This window comes from Physella acuta, unplaced genomic scaffold, assembly GCF_028476545.2.
Source record: "Physella acuta isolate Inbredline_101_S28 unplaced genomic scaffold, ASM2847654v3 ptg000006l, whole genome shotgun sequence".
Classification (NCBI taxonomy): Eukaryota; Metazoa; Mollusca; class Gastropoda; family Physidae; genus Physella; species Physella acuta.
In genome coordinates, this window is record NW_026731526.1 from 883,032 (window position 1) to 893,521 (window position 10,490).

Here is a 10,490-nt window from a genome sequence, read left to right on the forward strand (position 1 = left end):
TATATATATATATATATATATATATATAACGTGTTAAAAATTCGGCGCCTTTTATTGCTCTTTTCGCTCCCCCTACAACGAAAACCTAGATACGCCGCTGTTACCATACAGTACGCCTAGGTCATTGTACACCATACAGTAGGCCTAAGATTATTGTATACCATACATTAGGCCTAAGATTATTGTATACCATACATTAGGCCTAAGATCATTGTATACCATACATTAGGCCTAAGATCATTGTATACCATACATTAGGCCTAAGATCATTGTATACCATACAGTACGCCTAGGTCATTGTACACCATACAGTAGGCCTAAGATAATTGTAGCCTTTGCTTGCAATGACTTTTTTTTATATAGTTGTCAGTGTTTCTTTCAGATTTTTTTTCTCGGGGGGGGGGCTAAATTTTCCGGATTGGAGGGGGGGCAGACACTGTTTAAAGTATATATTTTCTATATAAATTTTATTTCGTTGGGGGGGGGGGGGGCGGTAGAAGAGATGTTTTGGTGTGTTTTTTATAATGACGACAACCCAAATAAAAATCCATCAAACTGTTGTAAAAAAAAAAAAAGCAGAATTTGGGTACAAGATAAGTACCTGGGCCCCACTGCCCTTATCTATGTCGGTTAAACGATAACTTCCACGCACTAGTTCTAACCTTTACAAAGCAGACGTTATCTGAACTAGGTCAGCCAGAAGTAGCAAAAATTTTGGCGAGCGGATACCTCAGCTAGATCTGCTCACTAGAAGTCGGGCAGGCTTCCAAGCTTAACAATAGCAGACGATAAACCCGAATGGCGCGCGCAAGCTAGCAAACCTGTCACACAATGGAAGTCTGGTTAGGTTTCGGGCGAAGTAGTTTTAAAAAAAAACATCCATTTAAAAGAAATCTTGGCGCTTACAAAGTCCCTAAACCGACCCCCCCCCCCCTTTTATCAGTATCTCTTTTAGACATCTCATCGAAGTATGTCTACCCCCTCCCCTCCCCCGGAGAAAAATGTCTGAAAGAAACAATGTCTCTAATATAAGAGTGGGCCTATAAATATATATCAATAGATGTGTTTTTTTTTTTGTTTTCATTTCAAAAAGTGTGTAGATCTAAATATTGTTTGTGTATCTAAAAGAATTCTACCCGAAGTTCTTTTTATTTTTAATTATTATTTTTTTTTAATTATCTTTTACTGGTACTCGGGCTGAATTTTTCAATTTAAAATTACAGCAGAGGCAATTTTTTTTTTTCATAAACATGAAGTTTCTAACATCAGCAAAAGGTGTTTGAACAGAGAATGATACTCATTCTCAAGAAGGCTAAAGATTCAAGCACATCTCTTGGTTCATACAGCAATGAATTGTGTCCTTACGCCAACGTCATGAACTGTTTGAGATCTTCTGCAACTAGGGGCATTTATATTTATGGGCATGTTTACTTTCCATAGCTTTCAATTGTATGTGAGTGATCTGACTGTCGTTTTCGACTAACAGATACATATGTGGTGAAGGCAGGGATTTATTCAAAATGCTTAATTTTTTTAAATCTTTACAGAATAAACATTTCTTTACAACAAAGTTATCGCTGTCATCAAAATCAGAATCTTAATTATTTTTTTTCAAGAGGAAAAAATCTCAAATTTAAGTTCAAACCATTTGTATCACATTCGCTAAAAATATTTATTGCACTTCACAATACAATGGGGTTAAAGTGATTCCCATTTTGCTTAAAATAAATATCTTCGCGACCTACAATTAGTCTGTTTGTGCCACTAGCCCCTCCCCAATTGGGGGGAGGGGGGGGGGGGGGCGTTTCCCTTTTCGGAAACTGTTAGTCTAGTCTAAGTGGCGGTTGTGGCCAGAGTTGTCAGACTGGGCCATAGACGAGGTTTCGGTGGCCTGTCAAACTTTGGGCCATATTAATGGCGGGTCAAACCGTGTTGTGGCATATGATAACAGTTAACACATATACACAAACAATAGACATACATTATCATCACAAGATAAGTTCTTATAGTCAAAATAAATTAGGTTATTGAAAAAGGTAGGCCTATAGACCTAGATGTATATTTGGGTTCTAACGATAAAACTATCATTATCTAGTTTGATGCAGTTTCCCGAATGAGCGTCTCAATGTGTTTCTTCGCTCTTCTTTTATTTATTTTCTTCGTGCGTCATTCCTGATAAAAGTTCTTGAGTTTGTGAGCCTTCAGGGGATGGCATTCTTCCAGTAACGTCATGATTTTCTCACCTAAAGTAATCAAACACTGACAGAGAAAATAATATGATTCGAAATACTCATGCTAAATCGCATATAAGCATATTTAAGCATTGATTATACTTTGAGCCAGACTAACGATATTATATGCATATCCATTAAAACAAATGGTATAAAAAAAAATTTGCACTGAATTTATTTTCAAAAAATTGCAATGTGCAGATATTTATTAAATCTAAAATTTCGAAATTTCACGAAATTGATCCGCAGACACCATTTTTTAAACCGATTTTTTTTACGCTATCTTAATTCCAACACAGATTTTGAACGGATGTTATTCTAAGGCCTAGTTCGGTTATCTTTAGGTGAGGTCAAGACAACCTGCTCATCCAGATACAAACATATTTTTTTACATTCATTTTGGCCAGTCAGACATCATATCATGATGTAATGTTGCTATTTTTAGCATTCTACTGCCCCACTCTCATGACGTTTTTTAATCGTCAGTAATAGCAGACTGGCTAATTTGTTATTGATAACCTATTGTCAATTGGTTACAATTGCGTTTTAACGTTTAATTTCTTTATAGAGTCCGAATGACGTCTCTTGGTCCATCCAGTAGTCTGAATGACGTTGGGTTAACGGTGTAATGTAGCGGTCGATCACTCTCTTCAAAAACATCGACTGCTCTACTTCACCTACTACTAGGACTACGTAAGATCTCGACACGTTTTACTATTAGCTCCTAACTGTAGGCCTAGAGCTTAACTAAATGTACCAGACGAAAACCCCTCTACACACTTACTCAGTCTCCTTCAAGAAGCCTCACGTCTATTGTGGGGGGGGGGGGGGGGGGGGGAAGAGAGGATTCAAACTTTACCGATGATGGGCGTCGTGGTGTGGGAGGGTGGCAGTAAATGAAATCTGAAGTAGCATACGTCTGTATTTGTCAAAAATAACACATATTTTATCGTGTTTATTTTTTTAGCGACAGTGTGTATTTTTAAAATTATTCTAGGTGGGGAGGGGGGGGGGGGGTCTGTTGCCATGAGACGATAGGGGGAAAGAAGTAAATAAATCGGTTAATTAAATCTTGTGGCGTCATTTGTGAAAGATCCATATGAAAGAAATTGTAGGATGTATGGCAGAGGCGTAGAGAGGGGGTGCGGACCGCACCGGGTGACACCATTTAGGGAAGTGACACCAAGGCAAAAAATAGCAAAATATATAGAGAAAAATTTGAGGGGGGGGGGTGCAAATTGAAAGTTTGTCCCCGGGAAGGGTCGCTACGCCTTTGGGGGTTGGCACCATTAAGTGCCGCACCGGGTGACACCCGACCTCGCTACACCACTGATGTATGGTAAGAGTCGTACTGAGTGTACACAAAGTTAAATAAACATACGCCTCCGGGCAGAAAAACAGTCAACAAGATTACGTAAATAATGTAACAGTCAACTTATCAAACTTTGCAGGTTGTTATTTTTAAAAACCTGTCGTCTTCTAAAAAAAATAACGAGTTTATTTTATATTTTAAAATGTTTACAAAAAAAAATGTGGACGTGTATAAACAAAACTCGGACGATATCCCAGACATTCCAAGACATCCCATAAGCCTTTGCAGCACACTTGATGGCTGTGCTGACGTCAGAAAAGTGACGGTTGCCATGCGCACCAAAACAAACCATGGATTCTTTAACGAGTAGGCGGGAGGCTAACAATTTATTTTAACCATTATTTTTAAAATTATTTTTTAGGTGAAAATGGAAAGGGTTTTCATTATCCAGTTTACTAGAAAAAGAAAAATGCCCATTAGGGATTAACAAAGGCTTATTATTATCATCGTCAATAAAATAAACCGGGAGTGATCTCCCCTAAACTTTCTCGAATATTCTTATCTATTAATACTAATAGTTTCGCTGTCTCTCTATCTATCTATCTATCTATCTGACAAGAACGCTGTAGAGAAAACACAAGCAAAATAAAAACATGCACAGTAATTCGAAAAACGAAGTATGACGCGGTCACATTTAGCATAGAGTAGAAAATAATCTCAAACCAGAGAGTGCACACAGTAATATGACGTCATTGATTCTCGCGTAAACATTGAATTAAAAGGAAATGTTGTCTAATCTAAATGGTTTGCGTGAAGAGTTTCTTGCATACAATTCTTCGGGTAGGGACGAAGCCCCACCCCCCGCGTAAGAACGTCTGAGCCCCCCGCCCCCCGCCCCCCCCCCCTCCCCAACGCAAAAGAAATTTCTTCATCGATACTCTATAATAAAATTACCGCCTAATTAATGTGTCTAATCTAAAAAGTGGTTTTCTCGCAATGTCTTTAATGCAAATCTTCGCGTAGTGGCTAAGCGCGACACCAGTGTTTCTTTCAGACTTTTTCCTCCCCGGAGAGGGGTGGGGTACTTGAAATTTTCGGGGGCGGGGGTAGAATTTTCGGGGAGGGGGCGGACACTGGAAAAAGTATATAATTATATTTCGCTGAATGGGACGGTAGACATGTTTTTTTTTGGGGGTGGGGGGGGGGGGGGGGGGGTGGGGGTGGGGGTGGTGTGTGTGGGGGGGTGGGGGTGGTGTGTGGGGGGGGGGGGGTGGGGGCGGTGTGTGTGGGGGGGGGTGGTGTGTGTGGGGGGGTGGGGGTGGTGTGTGGGGGTGGTGTGTGGGGGTGGTGGGTGGTGTGTTGGGGGGTGGGTTGGTTTTAGTTTAGAGAAAAGAGACAGCACTATCAGCTGTAGACATTTTTTTTGTCGGGGTGGGGGGGGTGGGGGTGGGGGGGGGTTGGGTGGGGGTGGGGGCGGTGTGTGGGGGGGGTGGGGGCGGTGTGTGGGGGGGTGGGGTGGGGGTGGGGGCGGTGTGTGGGGGGTGGTGTGGGGGGGGGGGGGTGGGGGTGGTGTGTGGGGGTGGTGTGTGGGGGTGGGGGGTGGTGTGTGGGGGGGGTGGGTTGGTTTTAGTTTAGAGAAAAGAGACAGCACTATCAGCCTAGCGCCCGTTGTACCCTTCCTCAACGGGCCATTTTTCTCGTTAATACTAATAGTTTCGCTGTCTCTCTATCTATCTATCTATCTATCTGACAAGAACGCTGTAGAGAAAACACAAGCAAAATAAAAACATGCACAGTAATTCGAAAAACGAAGTATGACGCGGTCACATTTAGCATAGAGTAGAAAATAATCTCAAACCAGAGAGTGCACACAGTAATATGACGTCATTGATTCTCGCGTAAACATTGAATAATAAAAAGGAAATGTTGTCTAATCTAAATGGTTTGCGTGAAGAGTTTCTTGCATACAATTCTTCGGGTAGGGGCGAAGCCCCACCCCCCGCGTAAGAACGTCTGAGCCCCCCCCCCCCCTCCCCAACGCAAAAGAAATGTCGTAATCGATACTCTATAATAAAATTACCGCCTAATTAATGTGTCTAATCTAAAAAGTGGTTTTCTTGCAATTTTTTTAATGCAATTCTTCGGGTAGTGGCTAAGCGCGACACCAGTGTTTCTTTCAGACTTTTTCCTCCCCGGAGAGGGGTGGGGGTACTTGAAATTTTCGGAGGCGGGGGTAGAATTTTCGGGGAGGGGGCGGACACTGGAAAAAGTATATAATTATATTTCGTTGAATGGGACGGTAGACATGTTTTTTTTTTTGGGGGTGGGGTGGGGCGGAAGTGGGTGGGGGTGGGGGGTGGGGTGGGAGGGGGTGGGGGTGGTGTGTGTGGGGGGGGGGGTGGGTTGGTTTTAGTTTAGAGAAAAGAGACAGCACTATCAACCTAGCGCCCGGTGTATCCTTCCTCAACGGGCCATTTTTCTCGTCTATAATAATAGTTTCGCTGTCTGTCTATCTATCTATCTATCTATCTATCTATCTGTCTGACAAGAACGCTCTAGAGAAAAGACAAGCAATTTAAAAACATGCATAGTAATTCGAAAAACGAAGTATGACGTCGACACATTTAGCGCACAGAGTAGAAAATAATCTCACAGTAATATAATGACGTCATTGATTCTGGCGTAAATATTGAATAAAGAGGAAATGTTGTCTAATCTAAGTGGTTTGCGTGAAGAGTTTCTTGCATACAATTCTTCGGGTAGGGGCGAAGCCCCACCCCCCGCGTAAGAACGTCTGAGCCCCTCCCCCTCCCCAACTCAAAAGAAATTTCCTCATCGATACTCTATAATAAAATTACCGCCTAATTAATGTGTCTAATCTAAAAAGTGGTTTTCTTGCAATGGGACGGTAGACATGGGGGGGTGGGTTGGTTTCAGTGTTTCTTTCAGACTTTTTCCTCCCCGGAGAGGGGTGGGGGGTACTTGAAATTTTTGGGGGCGGGGATAGAATTTTCTGGGAGGGGGCGGACACTGGAAAAAAGTATATAATTATATTTCGTTGAATGGGACGGTAGACATGTTTTTTTTTTGGGGGGGGGGGGGGGGGGTGGGGGGCGGTGTGTGGAGGGGGTGGTGTGTGGGGGTGAGGGGTGGGGGTAGGGGTGGTGGGGGGGGGTGGTGTGTGGGGGTGGGGGTGGTGTGTGGGGGGTGGGTTGGTTTTAGTTTAGAGAAAAGAGACAGCACTATCAGCCTAGCGCCCGTTGTACCCTTCCTCAACGGGCCATTTTTCTCGTAATATAAGAATTCCCAAGTTGGTACATTTAAAAAAGATTTACCGTGGCGGAGCACGGGATGCAGCTAGTCTATAATATAAGCGGGCTGTGTATGTCCTTCCTTCATTCCTTCCGTCCGTCCGTCATCGCTAGAGATTTTGGGACTATAAAAGTATACTACGCACCATGTTGTGCTTTTCAGTGCACCGCAGTGTCTTGTTATAAGAATTAGAGTAGGGTTTGTTTATATAGCGGCATAGAGCTATTTTATAATTTCCACTGTTTGTACAATTTTGCATAACGTAAAGAGAATATTAAATACACGCATATTGCTAAAACATATTAAAAGGATCAATGTCAAATATAGTTTTCGTTAATATTCCTAGAAAAAGTGGATACATTTTAATAACATAATAACTGTAGGTTAGAAAATCAAATGAATTTAACTCTTTTCTAATTTTGACAAAGGAGGTAATTTAAAAATACATTAAACTCACGCTAATAAAAAATGTGACTGCAAATATACGTTCGTCATAGAAGGAATTAGTGTTGCAATAATATAATTAGCAAAATGTGAATGCAAATTATGTGGATGTGTAAGAGGAAATTATTGTTAGAAAATTATAATTAGCATGGATTGATAAAAGGCAATCTTTTATTTATTTTATTCACTGAATGTAGGCCCTACTGTTTATTACTTATAATTTTTAATCAACTATTCAGCACTATTATAGACGCGTCATCACGTTCATTCGGTGCGCAATGGTTTTAGTTATGAAACTCTATTGTAAATTTTTAAAATTTAAAGTACTGGAAAAAAAATGCGTGAATGGATAAAGTGAAATATTGTAGGTAAAACACGGATATTTTAAATACTGCCTATTATTTATACTGTTTACTAATTATTATTCTATCTTTCGGTTTGCGGACAAGCTAGGGGTTTTTATAGGAGAGGCGTAGCGAGGGGGGGGGGGGGGGGCATATGTCCCCGGGTGCCAACCTTAGGGGGCGCCAAAGTGGGTTGGAAAAAATTTGCGAGGGGGGGGGGTTGGAAATCGAAAGTTTTAGGGCGGGGGGGGGGGGGGGGACAGGGGTGCAAATCAAAAGTTTGAGGGGGGTGCAAATCACCGGAAAGGGCGCGATTTGGCGCTACGGGCTAGACTGTGAGCAATATGCCTTTATGATTGCATTTAAATTGTGTTTATGTTATGAGTGTTGTGTTTGTTTTTTCGTTTGTGTTTTTTTTTTTTGCGTTCGTTTGTGTTGTGTTTAGTTTTGTCCTGTTCCCAAGTTGGTACATTTAAAAAAGATTTACCGTGGCGGAGCACGGGATGCAGCTAGTATAAAATAACAGGGGATGGGAACTCGGGCTATAGACATGATTTTTAATCCATTTTAAATACTTAAAGTTTTAAAAATAGAATAAAATCTCGTAGACAAATTAATTGCACACCAAGTGAACGCCAAATAAAAAAGCGCATAATAGTGCGCAATATTATTAGTACTTTTAAAATTTACATTAGTTTTTTGAGAAATCGGAAGTAGCGTTAAGTACTACTTCCAGTCAACGGAAATTACTCAAAATTTAACAGAAGGTGTTTTACTTAGATGTGAATTACTAATTAGATGTTTTACTTACATGTGAAATTTCATTTATCTATATGGCTTTTATATCTTTTTTATCTTATAGGCTTTTGAAAAATTCAAAGTAGGAAAAGTACCACTTCCGGTTATCGGAAATCGCTCAAACGTTGATACGGATCTACGATTTTGATAAAATACTTATAAATGAAATTTCATCAACCTAGCTGTAACGGTACTCAAGTTATCGTGTTTACACACGGACAGACAGACAGACACACAGACATACGGACAAGATTGCAAAATTATGTTTTTCCGTATTAGTGAGGCGTAAAACATCGAGATTTGTAAAAATCTCGATTTTTTTTTTTTGCACGATTACAAAACTTTCTCTATACTTCGTATATACGAGAAAGTAAAAAAGGTGGTGAAGTTTAGTAGCCAACATGACTAAAGATTAAGAATACATCAAGTATCGTGGGGTCTAGATATATATCTGATTGTGATTTTTATAGTAATAAAACAGTTGATATAATTTTTCTTCAAGTTTATTGGGGGGGGGGGGGGGGGGGGGGGTAGGCCTATATTTCTACATTCTCACCTTTATTTATAGTGCTACCTTAGAGAGTCATAGACTTCCCTCTCATCCCAGGATACTTATTTTAGGAGGTTTTTAATGTGTTCTCATTTTGCAGACAAGGGATGTGGCGGCAAAAGAAGGTAGTCGCGTGTTCTCTAAAAATAGATTGTGTCAACACCATCTAGGTTATGTTTGTTTTGTTTACATTCAATGTTCTTGAAAAATTTGCTAATTAGTACTGCCAATCGTTACACGTCAATTTATTGCATAAGTAGCAACAAAACATGCCGTTAACATGTAAACAACAACACATGTTGACGAGAACTCTACGCCAAGTAGGTAACCATAATAAAACCGATACGCATGCGTAATATAGTTAAACAAGTCGTATAGGGAATTCTAGGCTACAAACTAATGAGTCATACAGCCTGTCACCCCTCTTGTCGATGACATGGACCTGGACCAAGCACATGTTTAATTCGGTCAGACGTAACAGAGTGGGTTGAAAAACAACATGTTTAGCGTGTCTAAAAAGTAGGGCAGGTATTTTTTTAAATTCTATCTATTACTTTTTTAAACATCCTTGAAATGAAGTCCTTTTCAAGGTCTTTCAAATAAATTAGTGTTTAGTTATCTCACAATGTGTGCATTGTTGTCTAGTACATACTTAACTTTTACAAAATGTCACTTTGTCAGACAAAGTTTTCCTTTGTCCTGTATAGAATAAGTCACACTTAGTGAATGGTGGTATTTTTGTACGTATTTCCTTGTTTGAGAATGACCAGTACAAAGTTGTGTGTCTCATTAATTGTGTGATTGTAATATTTTAACATAAGTTACATTTAACGTTATGGTGAGTTACGCAATTTATATAAAGCGTTAGAAGTTTCATAAATATTTCATTTTCCTAAGCCCAGTATAACTTATTGACTAATACGCCTAATAATTAAGAAATGGATACATTTAACCCGGTCTTAATGTAGCCGGATCAAGTTACTCTTTACTGTAGGCCTATCTGAGTAGGCTAAGTTCAGTCCATTGGATCTTTTGATCTGGTATGTAGATCAATTGCCTCTGGTCGAGATTGTAATCAAACACTCATTTTAATGAGTAGCAAAATATAAACCGTAATACTGCAGCTGTCTAACCAATGAACAGCATTTGGATGAACACTTTGATCTTCTTCGTCATCGTTTAACACGGATTAAATTAAACGATATAGGTTAGGGTTAAGGTTCATATGTGTGAGACGAAGGTATGAGATGTGGTTTTGTTGGAAATATTAAGATATAAATATTTGTATCATGCATTAAAAATCTATTACGATATCATACAATAAAACGAGAACTAAACGTGTCATACTTGGGAGTCGGGTGCACCATTGAATTTTTAGACATTGTGACGTCATTTTACATGCCCTGTAAGCATCTGTCAGATGGTGGGATGGTATAGCTGGTAGCCCTAATTTCAGACAGTCTGCAGGGTAACACCTTTCAACTGTCAGATAGTGTAGC

At 40.0% G+C, this 10,490-nt stretch overlaps 1 long non-coding RNA gene across 1 annotated transcript; it reads right to left on the minus strand.

The window, feature by feature from the left end:
- Window positions 1–1,926: 1,926 nt before the first annotated feature.
- On the minus strand, window positions 1,927–10,490 carry LOC131942445 (uncharacterized). The gene is made up of 3 exons (XR_009386767.1): window positions 10,339–10,490; window positions 8,998–9,131; window positions 1,927–2,259 (listed from the first exon to the last, which is right to left on the minus strand). It is a non-coding gene; the product is annotated as an uncharacterized LOC131942445 (long non-coding RNA).